A 19,052-nucleotide genomic window follows, 5' to 3' on the forward strand; every position below is an offset into this window, starting at 1 on the left:
GTACCACTGTACAGCTTTTGGTGAATGCTCCCTAGCCTTTGACACCTGAGATTTGTGTTTCCAGGACTCACCCTATTCCAGCAGTGGTAATCTGTTTTAACTGTTCTTAATTCTGAATCTCCATTTGTTGTAACCTGCCCTGATCAAGCTTTTGGTCCATAATTTTATGTACAAATTTAGTGATGTGATGACTGAAGTTTACCAGAACTCCCAACACCAGTAAATCCACAATCTCTACATGGGACCACACTTTCCTCTTGACAAATTCATCAGGCAAAGGAAGAGAGGATTCACTTTTCGTAGCCACTCACTCTCACTAAATATGGACACATCATAGATTTAACACACTTTAAAAGCACATGACTTCACCAAATAACCCTTGGAAGTGTAATTTACTCCTCAGAGAGCTGCAATTCCCGGCACCTTTAACAAACTACAGTTCCTAGGATTCTTGAAGGTCCCCAGGTTGGTAAAAAGAGCTCTAGTCCATAGAGTGCCTGGTGGAGGTAATAACATGCAATGCATTAGCACACAGGATATGTCACCAGAACAGTAACTCAACACAAGCAAGGATTTTGCCCACCACTAAAATAAAACAGATGTTCCTGCAAGCACAACACTGGCTAAGCCGAGTTTAGAGCAAGTGTCATAGAACACAAATAAGACTCAGCAGGTATAAACCATCAGCCTTCGCTCCTGTAGCTGCACCCTCAGCTATATTTAAACCAGTATTCAGGGCACTTTTGGGCAAATGTTCCGCTAGTAGTATTAGGAAAACATTCATATTTAATTATTTCCTCAATAAATGAACAAAACACTTCTGAAAGAATGTAGAATTCTTGGCTTAAAAGCCTCCGCAACTGTAGACCTTGCATTAAAATAACCATAGTTAATACACTCTTGGCACATGTCACGTTAGTATTAAAAATGCAGGCCCCTGAAGTGCCTATCAAGTATGATTTTTTTTTTTCATAGTTCCCTCATAAAACGGTGATGGTTTAAAAGGCAGAAATTCACTCAAGGCATTTTACAGGAAGAGATGCTGGCAATATGATTCTCTTATATCAGGCACATGGATCTTTTTATTTTAGCTGTGCTCCAGGTACATTAATTCTCTGATATGTTTCCAGTGTGTGTGTGTGTGTGTGTGATCATTCCAGGTTTGCATGAGATTTGCCATCATTTTTGTTCCTGTGCATCGCCACACTTGAAATGCAACCTCGAGCCACGCATGCTGACAGACTCCATTAGCATTAATGCTGTTCTCTTATCTTGTGTGCGCTCTGTCTCTCTCTTTCTCTTCTGCCCCCCCTCGCCCCCTTTCTTGTCTGATGGTTCACTGACACAGTTGACAAGGCTGACACCGCCAATCAGCTTCTACTCAGCAAGGTCACTGTTCAGACTTGACTCGTGATTGGCTGCTGTGCTTCAGTGTGTTATTACTGTCTGATTTGATCGGAGGCAGGGGGGTGGTCTCCAATCAAACAGAGAAAAGGTCCTGGAGAAGGTAATTAAATCCTGTCAGAGGCAATTATCGGTTCCAGGGCCGTGACTCTGGCACTGAATGCAGATGATCTGAAGCTCTATTCTTGTAGAAATTCAAGAGGGCTTCTGGCACAGATCAGTTAGACATAAAGGAAACAGCAGGCTTTTTGCAAACAATGCAGGTCTGCATTTTAACCTTTTTTACACAGCCTTTCTCCCTCTCTTCTCCTGCCTTCTTATTCTTAGGGTCTGGCTACCTCTGAATACATTTTTTTCTCTCTCTCTCCCCTCACATTCTAATTAAATTATTGACAGGGTTTCCTTTCCAAAATACACATAAGGACAAATTACAGGGGACAATGGCTTTCTCTAAATAGCGGCCAAGGAAAAGGCTCTCCACCAAGTCAAAATGAGTTGTGATTTTGGATCCTGTGCTTGAAGAAGCAACATGTGGAAGCTTGAGAGGAGTCAAATGAGGAGGCTCACTCTGACTATACATGAGCTGCAATTCTCTACGCAGTTACCTGGGAGTAAACTCCACTGAAATCACAGGGGGGAAGGGGACTTGTCTCCATGTTAATATGACTAGGAACAGGCTGTAAATTTACTTACACATTCTATTAGTGTGCCATAAAGAGCAGTGATTTTATCTTCAGACTGCCCAGACATCTTTTTGAAAGCTGGCGAATACAGCAAAGGCCACCTTATTTAAATCACCAAGGATCTGTTTGAAACACAAGTTGCCTTATTTGTTTTAGAAAAAGTATAAATGCTGAAGCTCAAAAACATCCTACGTTTGGGATAAAAAGGGGTGTGTGCGTTAAGATTTCTTCATAAAGTTTGCCCCCCCCCCCTTTAATAAATGTGTGCCTGTTTTTATTTTTCCTGGAGATAGCACAGCTATTGCAGTGATTTTAACTTTCTTCTCTAACTAGCTTGGCATTGTAGTCACAGCCCCGAGCGTTAAGTGTGTAGAAGTGAATAGGTTGGATTTATATTTGGCTGTGCTTTAGACTAGAGCCATTGAAATCAATGGGACTTAAGCCAATCATCTAATTTAAGTCCCATTTATTTCAATGTGCCTACTCTAAGCCTGACTAAATCTGATTCCAACCCAGCAGGTATAAGTAAGGTGGTACTATAGGACTGAACGTAAGAGCCCAGCTGAATCAAACGAAATATTCATATATTGTTTGCTGCTTGTTTGCCGCAGCAGCAGTTGGATGCCTTTGGGAAGCTCACAAGCAGGGCATGAAGGCAATAGCTCTCTCTGCAACCCAGCAAATGGTATTCATTGTCGTGCTGCCTCTGAGCTTGGAGGTTTTATATAACCCTCATGACTAGTTGCTGCTGATAGACCTGTCCTCAATGAATTTCTCTAATTCCCTAGCTAGTGATCAACCCTCTATCTCATGGAACCAAATGCAATAGATTTATTATGTCTTGTGTGAAAAAGTACTTCCTTTTGTTTGTCTTGAAGTCCTAAGGCAGCTCATATAGCAAAAATGCAATGGCTGGGAGCAATGGGTTCTGTCAAGCACCTCCTCTAAGTCCTGGCACTGTGCCTTGGTTTTGGCCCTGCCTGAGCTCCAGCCTTGCAACCTGACACTTCTGCTTTTATATAACTAAACTGCAGGCATATAACACTCCTTGCAAGAATTATAACACTGGTTGTGCTAACTTTTATTCATGCATATGCCCTCCATGGAGAAGGGAAATCAAAGCATTTCTTCTCTGTGCATTAATTTATTATCTGTGTATAATTCTGTGAACATTTCCGCAAGTGAAATATGACGGAAGCTTAAAATCAAAGTTAACGAAAATGTCAAATGCTATTGAGTACTATTTGCATGGTTTTAATCGATATCCACAAACCTCCTTTGCCTTTCATGTAAGAACGAAGGATGCAAACAAATGAAATAGTTGTTTCTATCAAACGTCAAGGGCTATCTTTGATTCCCCCACTCTCTTTTCACATAAATTTCAGGAACCCACTATCCAATCTTGCGTTGTTTTCCCCTCTTCCCATACATGTCACACATCAAATTCATTTTGACAGCTAAACAATGTTTCCTTTATTTCATTATAGTTTTCTTATCTGGAGTCAAAGCTTCATGACAATTTCAAAGAAAGGAAAATAAAGAGCGATCTTCTGGCAGATAGGTACCTTATTTTTAAGAGATCTCGTGCAGATATGTTGGTAAACACTCCAGCTGTGTTTGATTTGCTTTGAAGGCAATATCCAATTCTGATTGTTTTGCTAGCAAGTTCTGCTGAAAGTTTAGTGTTTATATCTCCCAGTCTCCCATTTTGCATAACCACCACCACCACCACCCTTGAAGTAAAAAACCATATTGGTTATTTGGATCTTTCTCTTCATTCTTAGGTGGTTTTGGGTTACAATAAACAGCTTAACTAATTCTTACACAACAACAGGTATAAACACGAGGCTGCCTTATATTCTAGCCATGTATGCATGTAGCTACATACTCTCTACACCGGTTGGACCCACTTTTAGCCCAAACCTGCATTTGGGGACCCATTGCTTCCGCCATCTTCTTTTTCTACCATGTAACTATAGTGGCAATGCTCCTGTCATGATCCATCGTATGTCGGACTGCAACCCTATATTGAGTCCCGCACCACCTGCTGAATATTATTTCTCTACACCAACTGGCAGCATCTCTCTCCAACAGGTGACTCCACCACTACATTGCAGCAGTAATATGGCATAAACACATTAAGGTACAAAGCCTGGAGTAACGGAATGGGTTGTTTGGTGCTGAGGCTTGAGATCACCCTCTTCCGTGCCTCTCCAGAAATACTCACTAGTCTCTTTGGTAAGCCTGCTCAGATTTCCTTTAAGAAAGTTATCGCTTTATTCTTCCACAGGATTTCCATGGACTGAGCAATTTAGTGTATCAGAAAACCACAGGGAGGAATTTAATATAACGCTACGTGGCATATGCACATGTGGAATGAGGATCACTTGTGCAACGGGACTCCTCACCTCTCCTCTCTGTGTTCGGGGGGGGGGGGGTTCTCTCAACCCTTCAGAGCAGATTTAGGGGGCACAATTGGTGCTGAGTGAGGAGGGGAGGGGAGTCCCATTGTACAAATGGACCCTGTTCCACACACACAACTTAGCTGAATCCTGCCCATAGTTTCTCTTCTCACTACAGTGGTACCTCGGGTTACATACGCTTCAGGTTACAGACTCCGCTAACCCAGAAATAGTACCTCGGGTTAAGAACTTTGCTTCAGGATGAGAACAGAAATCGTGTGGGAGTGGCATGGCGGCAGCAGGAGGCCCCATTAGCTAAAGCGGTGCTTCAGGTTAAGAACAGTTTCAGGTTAAGAACGGACCTCCAGAACGAATTAAGTTCTTAACCCAAGGTACCACTGTACATGAATGAGCTGTGGTGTGACTCGACTTGTGCACTCATATCCTCTTTTGCTGTTTTTTCTTGATTTTAAATAAACTGCAGATCCCTGTGGTGTCCAGATTTGGGAAGCTGTGGTTTGTCTAAACAACGATTCATGTGAACAAGCCAGGATCAAAATGCCATTTCAGATCATGGCATGTAAACTATTGATCCCCACATCTGAATATTTCAAAGAACAGTGGCTTTTCCCCCCAGAATTGGAAGCAGATGCTTAAAAACTCTGCACACTCCTGCAAAAGGAGGAAGGAACAGTCTGTGTGGCCAAGGCTCACTGTGGGTCATTCAAATAGTGGGAAACCATGGTTTTCTGCTACATCTGAACCAACTAGCTGCTAGCTAGCTAGTACTTTCAATACATAGAGCATGCAAAGCTATTACTTTCCCCCACCTACAACCTAGTACAGGCTCTCAGCCATAAATATTTGGTGGTGGAAACTACGGGTAGTGGAGGGAGACATCGTAAATCAACACGAAACAGCATAAGCCTACTTAAACCTAAATTCTAGAAGTCCAGCATGTTTAAATTAATAACTTTAATAAAATAAAACATTACTTTTTTAAAAAATATATGCGCTAGGAGTCCAAGTGCTTGTTAATCATCCTAGAGAGCTTTGGCTTCCATTGGCCAGAACGCTGCCAGGTGGGAACTGAGCAATCTGGCAAAATATTCCCTGCATGTTTTTCTTCTTTTTAATTTTGAGAAAGGGACTAGAAACTTACTTTAATAAAAATAAAAGCTAAACATCTGGAAAAAGAGGTTTGACGTACTGCTGAAAGTGGCAGGTCCCTGAAGCCCTGCACGTTCCACCTGGTTACAGACCTGCCCTAATATTGTCGCTATAAAAGCATTGATACCTTGTCTGCTCAGGGAACATATGGTTATTATTTTTCTACCAGATACAGTCAAGATTCTGCTGGTGCTGCTGCTTCTGCAGCAGCAGACATTCCTGAAGTACACTGTGTTGTACTGGACCAAAGTTGCTTGCATTGCTATACAGGAGCCTCGCTGTTAAGTTCCTTTTATCTCTCCTTCAAAAAAGTGTTGCTTTGGTCTGGCTGTCAGGGCTACCGCAGGCATTTTTCAGCATAGTGACAGGTTTTCTGAGGTTACTAGCTGACCCCACTATTCTTCAGCAGCGCTATCTTGCTGTTGGTAGTGGTTCTTCTAACCCGAGTTTGATTGAGGAAGAGGTAACAACACCTGCAGAGCCTGTGAGAAAGGGTCACAGATGGAAACTGTTTCTATTGACTTTCTTCTCTGCAAAAACTTCTCTTTATCGACTGTGAGTTGCATTTTTTGAGAATGAGCTGAAATTCACATGAGCAGCCAGTGTTAGCTTCAAGGCTATCACACACTATCGTCTTCCAAGAGCTGCTTTGCTTTGCTGAAGAAAGAAAGACAAACTTGTTCCACTGGGTTAGGAAATGATTTTCATTTCTTGTATGGCAGTTATTCTACTTGGCAGTATCAACATCACTGCAGTTACTTCACTAATATTCCATGCATTAATAAATACATGTTAAAGTTAGTGTCATTATGTTCCTTTCATTGGTAGTGGTTATTGTTGTGATGATATGGTGATGATGATTTCAATTTATATCCTGCCCTTCCTCTCAAAGGAGCCCAGAGCACAAAGGCCACACTGACATGTTGCAATCCTTTGGGTGCAGGGAGAGTTCATCATAAAAGTGGATGGAGCCAAAGTGAAGAAGCAGACAGGTATTTTTACAGTACTGTATTGAAAATGACTTGATTAACCTGCACTAATTTAAAACAGCGCTGTCAGAGCTGCCCGAGGTCCCAGCTCACAAAGGACCAACGCCAGTTCGTTACTATTTACAAAGGTCTTTATTGAAGTTCAGTTTCGATTTCAAAGCCGCGGCGCGCAGCCCTACGTCTCAAACTCTAGACCGCTGAAGCTCCGTCTGAATCTCGTCCCCCCCAGACACCAGTTTAAGACTCTAGCCTTGCTCCACCTCTTCCTTTGCTCTTTTCTCCTCTGGGTCCGCCTGTCCGCTGGAGTTTCGCCCCTTCTACACTCTTCTGACGCTGATTCCCCTGAGTCTTCCCCCTCCCTCCGGCGGGCTTTAGGACCTGGTTCCCAATCCTGGTTTCCTGCTATGCCGCGCGCCTGCACATTCGAACTTGGCGCACGCGCCCAGCCGGCAACCTTCCTCCTGACCGTTACACTGCTCCTGTCACTGCCTCCCCCTTCGGGGAGGCTAGCTGAACCTGACTTCCCCTCCGTTCCCTCACTCTGCGATGGAGGCGTGGCCAGCTCTGACTCATCTTCTCTCCCTGCTGGGGGAGATGCTGGCCCTGATCCATGGGACTCTTCCCCCCCCCCCACTACGCTCTGGTGGGGAAGCTGGTCCTGATCTCCAGCTGCTGCTTTGGGAGTCCCCGCTGGCCTCTTGTTTCTGGTGCGTCCCCCCTGGGACTCCCCTTGCCCTGGCCATCGGCGCCCCCCTCTGGGAATCTTCTGATTCGCTGGAGAAGCTCATGGAATCTCTCGGGTCACTGTCATACTCCCCTACGCTTCCCTCAGATTCTTCCCCTTCGCTCTCCATTCCCTCTCTCCCCTGTGCCTCTGCTCCTGAGCCCCTGACAAGCGCTAATAATGAAATTATTTTTTATTAGTGTAGATACTATTTTTAATTCACTGAACTAATTGACACAGGCTGCATTCACAACCTGGCTGTACAACAGAAATGTAGTTCTTCTCCATCTAGAATTGTTCATACTCATTGTCAGCATACTGCTTTCAGTCCAGATTGATTATTGATTCCACAAAAGTGGATGTGGTTACTTGATATGTGTTTTGAAGCCCCTTACTTGATTCGGTTATCCATGCTTTTTCCTCCATGCACATGGCCCAGCTGAATGAATAAAGGAGTATAATAGAATCATGGAGTTGGAAGAGACCACGAGGGTGATCTAGTCCAACGCCCTGCAATGCAGATATTATTATTATTATTGCTCAATGTGGTGCTTAAACCCATGACCTTGAAATCCAGAGTCCCATGCTCTACTGACTGAGCTATCCGTGATTGCCATTTTCGTATACACCTACCTACAATGTCATTGGGCAGGTGTGGATGCACATACACAACATTGCTGGGGGTCCTGCCTAGATCTGTTTTCAAATGGACACACTGCAGAATCAGTCTTCATTCAATGAGCCTTTCTTTTCAGAATGAAACCAGTTTATCAATTAATGATTTTCAGGGGGGGGAAAGGGGGAGCAATAGATCCAGAATGTGTGTGTGCACTGAAAAAACAAGTACTCTTCTCCATTGATTCAAAAATAAAATGTCATGTGTGTATGAAGCCTTATTTGAAGAAGCACTAATAAGGACTTATTTGATTGGCATGCACTCATTTTAAAAAGCATTGCATTGGGGTCTTTTACTGCATTTGTAGTTACATACTATTATGATTTGGCCCAGGTGCAGGCTCTCCATAATTCCTGGGTTTAGTAAAAATTAAAATTAATCAAGCTTTGATTAAACTTTGCCAAACACCAAAGCCCCCTGGATTTAGTTATGCTAAGGAGCCAAGCCACCCTGCAGGTGCGGTGATGGCCCATCAGAAAAACCATCAGAGGGCAAGACTGCTAGGCAAGGGGCTGTGGGGTCCTTTCTTTGCTAGGTGTGAGTGGGCAGAGGCAGAGGGTTGCAACTTTGAATGACATAGGCTGAAGGAAGATCCTTGGAGTCAGTTAGCAATGAAAAGATGGAAGAACAGAATTCCATGTGAGCTAGAGATGATAGGCTGGAACAAAGAGACACAGAGGGTGGCTTTTTGCTGTCCTTTGAATCCAATGCTGCCCTTATAGGGGAAGCCAGATCCTCATGGGATGTGAATGCTCTGCAATCCCTCCATCTAGGTGCAGGTTGTATATACAGTCGTAACTCGGAAGTCGAATGGAATCCATTCTGGAAGTCCGTTTGACTTCCAAAAACATCTGAAAACCAAGGCACAGCTTGCGATTGGCTGCAGAAGTTTCCTGCACTCAAGCAGAAGCCGCGGAAGCTGTGTCAGAAGTTCAGCTTTAGAAAAACATTTGCAAACTGGGACCCTTACTTCCAGGTTTGCAGTGCTCGGGAGGCAAAACTTTCGAGTCACAAGGCACTCAAGAACCAAGGTACATGTAAATAAAACCCTACACAGTGGTATCTCCAGTTACGGACGGGATCCATTCTGGAGACCTGGCTGTATCCCAAAAAGTCCGTAACCAGAGGCGCCCTTCTGCACACACATGCGGCGCAATTGAGCACTTCTGTGCATGCGTGCACAGCGAAACCTGGAAGTATACACTTCCCAGAGGGATATGTAAGCAGAGGTATGACTGTGTCATAAAGACACAACAGTCTCTGCTATACCTCATTGCCTCAAAAGGGAACACAGACCCTGGTAAGCATGCCTGCAACCCCTGGAATCTTGCACATTGGAGTGTCGTGTAACAATACACTAATTCCCAAAAGCACTGCACTGGGTTCTTTGCTTCATTGAGATAACTAGAGATACGCCCCCATCACACATACACATATCACATGATATGCCAGTGCTGTCATCACTCTCTCACACACAGGCAATCCTACACAGGCAGACAGAAAGACAATCACACACACATATACAAGAAAATCAGTCGTTCCCCCCCCCCCCCCGCTTCTTACGCTTCATTTCATCTACCCCACTTTGCCTTAGTGCCACAGCACTCCAGCAAGGAGGGGATGATCTGAACTGGAATTCCAGCATTGCACTGGGATGGGCAGAAAGGTTCTTCCAGCCTCACAATGGGGATGATCATTGCTCCCCCTACCTGCTCATCAGACGACCCATTTAATGAGCAGAGAGTGAGGGTTATTTGTACTTCCATGTGGAACTGGTCTGGGTGGGAATGTATCAATCTCTCCACCCAGCTCAATGCCCTGGAGAGGATGACAAATCCAGTTCCCTTGAGAAATCCAATTTTCACTTAAAACCTACTAGTTCTTGCGCTTTTAGGATTTAATAATTTTGAGTATGTAGTGGAAAATGTTTCTAGTAGAATCTTGCGCTGCTGAGCAAACTTCATCAACTCCCATCTGCCTTCAAGCTTCAATGTAATTAGAACCAAAATGTTTGCAGAACCAAAGTTTGCATTCAAATATATGTATGCCAATGGCTCGAGCCAACCTCTAAATCAGAATCAGAAGTTCAGACCCAGGATTTCTTTGACAACTGGGAAGAGTGGGTGGGGGAGCAAAGCGAGCTCTGGGTTTACATTTACTGTAACAGGGAAAAAGAGAGCCAGATGTGACTGTCATCAAAGCCCTGAAAGATTATTATTAGTTCTATTTTATGGAGCATCCTTCCTCCAAAGAGATCATAGCCCCAGACTCATAACAACCCTATCATGCAGACCAGGCTTCAAGTTAGTGAATTGCCCAGCATCACCTAGTTAAATTTGTGGCTGAGAGCCAAATTGCACATTAAACAGAAAATCCTTGATCAGATCTCCTGCCATCTTTGTATTTTCCTAAAAGCAGCTGTGAGGGGGAGCAATTTGGATGAGGGCCATGGTACTGGGGGAAGGGGGCTTAACTCTACTGCATGCTTATTTCCCAGGGCAAAACATGCATGCAGTCACAAAACTGGTGTTAACTGAAGTAACTGCACTGGTAGCTGTTTTGCTATCAGCCCAAGTTCAAGGTACTTTGTGTTAATCCCACAAAGGCCTAAAAAACTTAGGCCCGAGGTACCTTAGTGACCATCTGATTCCTTATGCTCCAAGGATGCAGGTGGCGCTGCAGTCTAAACCACTGAGCTTCTTGGGCTTGCCAATCAAAAGGTTGGCGGTTCGAATGCCCATGAGAGGGTGAGCTCCCATTGCTCTGTCCCAGCTCCTGCCAATCTAGCAGTTTGAAAGCACACCAGTGCAAGTAGATAAATAGGTACCACTGCGACGGGAAGGTCAACGGTGTTTCCATGTGCTCTGGTTTCTGTCACGGTGTTCCGTTGTGCCAGAAGTGGTTTAGCCATGCTGGCCACATGACCCGGAAAGCTGTTTGTAGACAAACACCAGCTCCCTCAGCCTGAAAGTGAGATGAGCACCACAACCCCATAGTCGCCTTTGACTGGACTTAACCACCCAGAGTTCCTTTACCTTTACCCTACCTTATGCTCCACTTCAATGGCTAAGATCCTCTGATGAGACACTTCTAGCAGTTCCCCAAGCCTCTGAGATTTGGTTTTCGCCAGGGACCAAGTCTTTAATGTGGCAGACCCCATCCTGTCAAACTCCCTACCAGTAAATAGTTGGCAGGATCCATTATTTTCTCCCTTCCAATGCCTTTTGAAAAACTTTTTGTGTAGACAGGCCTTTTCCACATGGTTTCCTCGCCTTTCAACCTGTCAGTATTTGTTTGTATTTACAGAGGTTTTTAATTATGCTTTAAGGATATTTTTGTGGCTCTTTTGTTGATTTTTAACCTTATATGTTATACTCCACCTTGCTATAGTTTTATGAAAGTGTGGGGTATACATTCGTAAAAATAAACAAAAGAAACTACAGATACAAAATGCGTACCTGTATATGGCTCTATGTGCCTAATTCATGAGGGCCATTTGCACGTGGCACAAGAGAAGGGACTAAGCCCTTCATTCACAAGAGCCACAGCCCCAATCCAATTTGTGGCCTGCGTGCTGGTTTTAGGAAAACAAAACCACATATCTCCTACATTTTGTTTTGGCCTGAGCAGAAATGTTTACTTAAGTTTCCCGCATCCAAACATAAAACTCTAGCCACAGCACCACAGTGACTCTCCAAACATGAGGCTGGTCTGTGAGGGCATGGCATAAAACCTATGAACTACCCTAAAACCCATTTTTTTCTCACTATGCTTCCCTCGCTTTTATTTGTCTGTCAAGAGTTCAGAGAAATTGGAATAGGAGTGGAGATTGAGATACCCAGTTCTTTCAGATTACTGCATGTTTGCCCCCTGAAAGCTTGTGTAACCTGGAATGTGCCAGCTAGGTTTCTTGATCGTCTAAATGCCACAGTTACCCACATAGTGACTTCCCCTCTTCCTCTCTTTTATAAAGAACTGTAGGCTTATCCAAGTATCCCGCAGCCTGAGTATGTAATCGGAGTGTGAAAACAACATACGATTATAGTCCTGCTTAAAAAGAATTATACAAGTTTATGGATATCAGGCATGGATATTTTATGACACTGTGGCATTAGATGCAGGGTAGCCAACGCGTATAGTACATGTCTCACCATTCCTGACCAAAGCCCATGCTGACTGGAGCTGATGGAAGTTGTAATCCACAAGACCTGAAGGGTGCCTTGTTGGCTAGCCCTGCTCAACTATCATAATCAGTTTGACCAAACTCACGGGGAAATGGAAGCTAAGCACCAAACTACAGCACAACATGAGTATTCAAACAAGCAGGCTTAACCTGTACCTTAACTTGTGCCGCACCCCGAATGCAGAAGAAATCCATCACGAAAAAGTGGATAGTGATTTGAATAAAGTTTGCATATGCGAATTTATATGCATAGGTGCAGATTTAGAACAATTCGCTATAATATTTACATGTCCTAGTCCAACTTTGCTCATTTTTTCTGAAAACAACTTCGTCTTCATCTTCTTATTAGGTGATCACTCATAGCCGAGTAAGATTGTCTTCCATGAACACGTTCTTAACGGTGAGTCCATAAGTGCCTGTGGAGGTCAGTTCTGGATCCACATGTCCTTCCTTAGTAGGGACATTGGTTTCCAGGTTGGAGTTGATCATGGTGAGGGTTTGCCAAACGTGCCTTCCTCTTAGCACATTTCTCCCTTTCGTCCTGAGTTCGAGCGTCTTCAAAGTCTATGAAAACAACAACAACAACAACAACAACAACAACAACAACGGCTTTTGGGAACAGGAAAAACCAGTTTTCCCCTGAATTTTTCCAATTTTATTCTGGGCTTTCACATTTCTTCACTATGCATAGCATTTCATTTATACAGATCCCTAACTATAATGGTATGTACTGTGTGTGTGTGTGTGTGTGTGTGTGTGTGTGAAGTAATCAGTTAACATAGCTTGCTGCATTGTTGGACTATCCTTGGGGATGTGGCTATATGCCTAAATGAGAGACAAATAGTATCAAATAGTATCAATTGATAATTAAGCCGGACACTATATACACCTTCTGCTGTTTATTTCATAGATTTAATGCTTGGACACTGAGGGCCAGTTTATACAATTGTGACCCCATGAGTAATCTGTGGGATTGCTCATACTTGTGGACAGAGTACATGCAAGGAGAGTGACATTTAAAGTAATCTTATCATGTGGGCAGCCCATGCTCTATGCATCTTCCGCTCACCCGTACAGCTACTGTGTGCCCAGAGGGCTTTGTGTCCAGTAAGGTTCTCTTAACTACTGGTCTCTCCCTCTATCTACTACCACAGACAGCCAGGAAGACATTTCTTTTTGTACATTTCTGGATTTTCTTCACTTGAGAGACATGTATCTTCATGTATAGTTCAGGGATCGTAAGCAAATGCTTTGAATGCAGAATATTCCAGGTTCAATCCCAGGGGTCTCCAGGTAGGGCTGGGAAAACCTTTTGTAAGACACCCCGGGAATTGGCAGAGGGTCCAGTGGTCTGGCCAAGGGCAGATTCCTCTGCTTCTATGATTTGGAGTTACGAGTTACAAAACAGTGGTATAGGAACCACATATACTTCGTTTGCAGTGCATTGGTAACCCCATCTAGCCTTTTTACAAACTATATCTTGATATGGTATTCAGCTAAGTTTTACTTAGGTAGGTGCACTGAAAAGAATGAAAATGACTGAGGTTCATTAATTTCAATGGGTTTACTCTGAACAAAACTTAAAGGTAAAGATAAAGGTACCCCTGACTGTTAGGTCCAGTTGTGGCCGACTCTGGGGTTGCGGCGCTCATCTCGCTTTATTGGCCGTGGGAGCCGGCGTACAGCTTCTGGGTCATGTGGCCAGCATGACTAAGCCGTTTCTGGCGAACCAGAGCAGCGCACGGAAACGCCGTTTACCTTCCCGCCGGAGCGGTAGCTATCTACTTGCACTTTGACATGCTTTTGAACTGCTAGGTGGGCAGGAGCAGGGACCAAACAATGGGAGCTCACCCCGTCGTAGAAGCCGTAGCCTCTGTGGTTTAGACCACAGTGCCACCCACATCTACTCTGAACAAAACTTAGCTGAATACTATTTACAATGTCTTAGCATTTGCTAATGCTGTCTCTGACAGGCATCTTCAAGGCAGCGTAGACTGATGGAGGTGCATGTTTTGGGGTTTGTTGTTTTTTTGGAGTTGCTGGTTTGCAGATGTACATGGGCAATAGTGCCCCCACCAAATGACTGACCTTCCAGCCTGGCTGATGACCAGGAAACGAAGGACGTCCACCTATTTTCTGCATGTGGAGCCACTCCCACCACCACCCACGGTGAAGGTGGGGCAGAAAGGTTGCCAAAGGTTACAACTGCATCAGAGGGCCAAACACCACAAAAATTGAGTGTGGCATGACCACAAAGTGACTGCCCAGCCCTGCACACACAGATCAGTAGATGAGAAAACTCCCCTCCATGCACAACTTCTATCTGCCTTTCTGAAGCGACAATTTGCTGTGCGCTATTTTAAAGGGTGCTGAATTAAATGGGCTGAATTAAACGTCTTACCTTTCCCCCCAAAGACTCCCCCCCCCACATTTTCCAAAGGTCAGCTACAGCAGTCACCTCCCCTTCTGTATTCACTGCTTGCCTCTATCATTCCATCTCTCCCGTACCTCATTATCTGCCTCTCTCTTATCTTTCTGTCTGGGTCTCTCCCTTCCTTCCTGTTAGAGAATAGAAAAATAAAAGGGTACTCGATTAGCAATGCAGTTTGTGCCAGAACTCCCTTGTCTCGCCCTCCAGGGACTTCCTATCTAGCCATTAACAACAACAAAAGTGGTGAATACCAGCAAGTGTATGTAAACAACAGAGAAGCACTCACTTTGCCCCTTTGAAATGGGGCAGCACTCTAGCGGAGAGGGAACACTTTCCCCCTCTCCATTGTGGTGCTGAGGTCACCCTGGTTGCAGTCTGATGAAGCCCAGGGCAGCCGAGCCGAACAGGGTGCTCACTGTAAGGAAAGATCCTGGGACAATGAAGGTAAGATGGCAGGATGCCTGGCTACTAGCACTCGTCCTCTGGCTTCCCTCCTCTAGTGATCATCGACAGTGCTCAGGGATTATCAGAAGTGAAGTTCTGCTTCCAATAGTGCCTGAGAACTAGTGACGACTGATGAATGTCCTAGTAGCAGAAGCTGGAGGAAGAGGGTTGATCATGGACAATGCACAATGTGTCTTTCCCTGCCACGGCTGCAGAGGCCACCAACAAAATATGTGGGTTGTGGAGAGGGTCAAATGAAAATGCTTGGGAGGATAGACCTGGCCCACAAGCCAGGAGTCTGCTGTTCCATTTCTAAAATATGCCAGCATTATTATTCTTCATATCACAGGTGTGGGAGAGCAGGGACTGAGGCTGAAAGAGAGTGGCTTGCCTAAGGTTACCTACCCAGTTGACCACAATGGGGAGATTCAAACTGGGACTTCTTTGATTTTCAACTCAGTCTCTTGCCTCCCATGCTACAGCAACTCCTGCAAAAAGCAGGAGCCATGTAGTGGGGCCAGATTAAGACCTTTAGCAGCCCTAAGCCAGGGGTGTCCAAACTTTTTCCAAAGAGGGCCAGATTTGATGAAGTGAACATGCATGAGGGCCGACCAAATGACTATTTCCTAAGTTGAGATATTAGTTCGTTCCCCAATTTGATTAGAGTTCAACGCTTCCATTCTTAAGCTGCATCCAGCCATCCATTTAATGGGGGATGGGCGAGTAGAGAGTGGCTAGGAGCTGAACACATTTGATAGGGTGGCACATTAAAATCCACAATGCTCCATAGCTACTGGACAATGGAAGCTTGCAACCTTATTCTATTGAGGTCTCTCAGCGTGCTTGAAGTAAGACATTTGTTTAAGTTCCTTGCTGGATCAAGGCTTTACTTCTCATTCTCTGAAATATCGAATGATTTCAAGTGGCTTTCACTTCTGTTTTCTTCCTGAGCTATCATGTGATATTGCCCAGGGCTGTTAAGTAGTTTATGTATGTCACTCCTGAAGAGGCTGAAGACTACTGATGGGGAAGCAATTTATGTATAGTTTATCTTCCCAGTTAATCCAAGTAGACACTGCACACTTTGGGCCCTACATGAATAAAATACAATAAGCCACGGTGGAAAAGTGCAATGGCACTACAGTGAATGTTGGTATAAAAACACCCCACAGTTGGCTTTATAATGGAGAGAGAGAGAGGGAGGGAGGGAGGGAGCTTATAAAACATGTTGACAGACTTTGGGTGCTTTTAGACGGGAGTTTATTTGGAATTGGGGCTGTAAGTTTTTTTACAGCACCCACCAAACACCCCCTATTTATTTCCTTACTTCATTTATTTAGACCATTTCTATACCACTTAATATATGAAACTATATAAGTGATGTACAGAAAACTAAAACAACAAATGTTACAAAAATACACAGTGTTACATATTCAAACATTACACCACCACTGGTGACCTCATGCTGGAGGTGGTAGATTATTTTGTCTACCTGGGCTCCACCATAACCAGCAAATTCTACATTGATGCTCAGCTGCACAACCGTATTGGCAAGATAACTACAGCAATGGCTTGCCTCACCAAAAGGGTTAGGGAGAATGTGATGCTAATGAGCAATACCAAGTTGAAGATCTAGCAGGCTTGCTGCTTTATGGAAGTGGGTCATGAGCAACTTACACCTGCCATGAGCTATGCCTCAGTGTCTTCCGCATGCGCTGCGTCAGGAAGATTTTGGGCATTACATGGCAGGACAGAGTCTCAAAAAAAGCAAAGAAAAGAAAAGATGTGCCTTCCCAAGCCCACATTCTCAGGATGTTTTCACTTATGTTTATTTCCACCAACTGGCACATGCTGAAGGCAGGTCCAATTTTCAGTAAGCAAGTTCAGCGAAGCTGTGGGCAGTATTCTACTAAATAAATATTTGATCAGAATTACTTCCTATGGTGCAACAAGACTATCTCCCCTCTCCTCCCCCCACACCTGCTCCCTACCACCCCCAAAACAGCTCTGGAGGGTTGGGGAAAACCCCATAACAGATTTAGGGGGTGGGTTGGGAAGTCAGATTTCGACAAGCAGAAGCCATTCCATTCACACAAAGTGCCACTTAGCACTATGTTGAATGCAACCTTGTGTTCGCAAGATCTCCATACAATGCATAGAGGGGATTACCTCAGACAAAGTAATATCAGCACACTGGGAATATAAAAAATAGTAATAGGATGGAGGACTTGTGTAAGAACTCTGCTACTCAAGACCTGTGTAGTAAACTTTCTTAAAAAGGAGCACCACCAAATGAAAATGGATGGTCATCGCTGGTAGCATTTGTTATACGCATATATCCTAGTTGTTTCTAGTCATTTTATGTATTAGAATCTTAATTTATATATTTATATTTAAGGACAGTTGACTCTCTCCTTTCATTTTAGATACTGAAAATAAGAAGGTATTGGTTCTCGTACAGTTACCAATGCCAGAATATTCAGTGTACTAGGAGAAAGGCATGCTATTGAAAAATATGAACATATTCATGTGGCATATTTTGCAGTGAACCTACTCTCAAATAGAAGCATATAAAATTTGACTCATTTGTGAAAATGATAGGTATACATACGAACCTATTTATTATAAATAGTATAGTAACACTCTCAGATACAGACAATATAAAGGTTTCAGAGAGAAAAGGATGTGGCTTTCTGATCTGAAAATAAATTTGAAGTTGAAATCTGCAAAGGAATTACAAATTAACCAAAGGGTAGCTAAGCTATACTTTGGAAAAGGGGGAAAAAAAGTTATCTGAAAAGCAAAGTAAAATTTGTTATGTATTGTTGAACTTTCCCCCCAACTCCAGCACAAATAGGTAAAAAGATTTAGTTTCTCTTCAAGCATTTCCAGCTGAACTGACCTCTGTATACATCCCAGCACCTAAACCAATTGTAGAGGTAGCCCTGCAAATGCAAACAAGTTCAGTATTGATCTACTGTAGAAAAGAGTTGAGCCTGAACACTACTGTGCCACAAAAAGAGGAAGTAAGCTCCATTAGAAGCTTGCTTTTCTATTATATAGTTCTTCTAGGGGTAGTAAGTTCAACAACAAAGCTCCTTGAATAGAGGCTGTACACACAGTAAAGCTTCAGATTACACAGAAAAAAGAGGATTGCATAGAAAGAAACGGATAACTCTTGGGGTACAGTCCCATGGTCCCTTGTGCACATGGAAGGGCTTTTGATTGAGTGGATGCCCCCACTAATGGAAGAGTAGGGCAAGTGATTTGTGCCCATTCGCCTTCCTTCCTGTGGTCCCCTTGGCTCCAGAGTGTTGACAGACCCTCCAGAATGAGGTAGGAGGGGACAGGAAGGAGAATTCACAAACACCACCTCCCCCCTCCTCTTCCACTAAAAGAAGTGTCCACTAGAAAGCCTTCTGTAGACACAAGGGCACTAATTGGATTCAATCCTAGACCATCCCGCTTCCAAGTGAAGCAGAGTATTCACTCACTGGTCAAAGCACTCAGCTTTACTTAGAAAGATGCAATATAAGCCTGTCATCCTGCTCAAGTTGGAGAGACCTTAGCAAGTTGCTATCACTTAGCAGCAGCTCTCCAACTGCAAAAGAGGAATAATTGTACCCTCCTGTACAAAGAGATTGTGAGAGCGCAAATGAAAAAGCATCTGATTGAGAAGTATGGCTACACAGTGCACCAGTCTCAGTCTACCCATCAGGCCCTCTCTCTGCTCTGCTTCAAAAAGTGATTTAAAGGTTGGGATTGCAGGGGGAGAGCAGGATCGTAAAAAAAATACTCCCCCTGCTTCTTCCAGAATTCTGCGTGGGGGAAATTAGGATACAAGCTATTATGTGCAAAAAAAAAAGAGAGAAAAGGGTAATTAATAACGAATGGATTTTAAATATGTCAGACTTAGTTTCCCTGCCCCCTCAAATCTTTTTGCAAA

At 43.8% G+C, this 19,052-nt stretch overlaps 1 long non-coding RNA gene across 1 annotated transcript; it reads left to right on the forward strand.

Annotated features, from left to right (window-relative positions):
- Positions 1–1,450: 1,450 nt before the first annotated feature.
- LOC309353803 lies at positions 1,451–5,574 on the forward strand. Its single transcript, XR_014162014.1, has 4 exons — positions 1,451–1,507; positions 3,575–3,648; positions 4,067–4,325; positions 4,974–5,574. It is a non-coding gene; the product is annotated as an uncharacterized lncRNA (long non-coding RNA).
- Positions 5,575–19,052: the final 13,478 nt, after the last annotated feature.

This window comes from Podarcis melisellensis (genome assembly GCF_964234715.1).
Source record: "Podarcis melisellensis genome assembly, chromosome: 1".
Lineage (NCBI taxonomy): Eukaryota > Metazoa > Chordata > Lepidosauria > Squamata > Lacertidae > Podarcis > Podarcis melisellensis.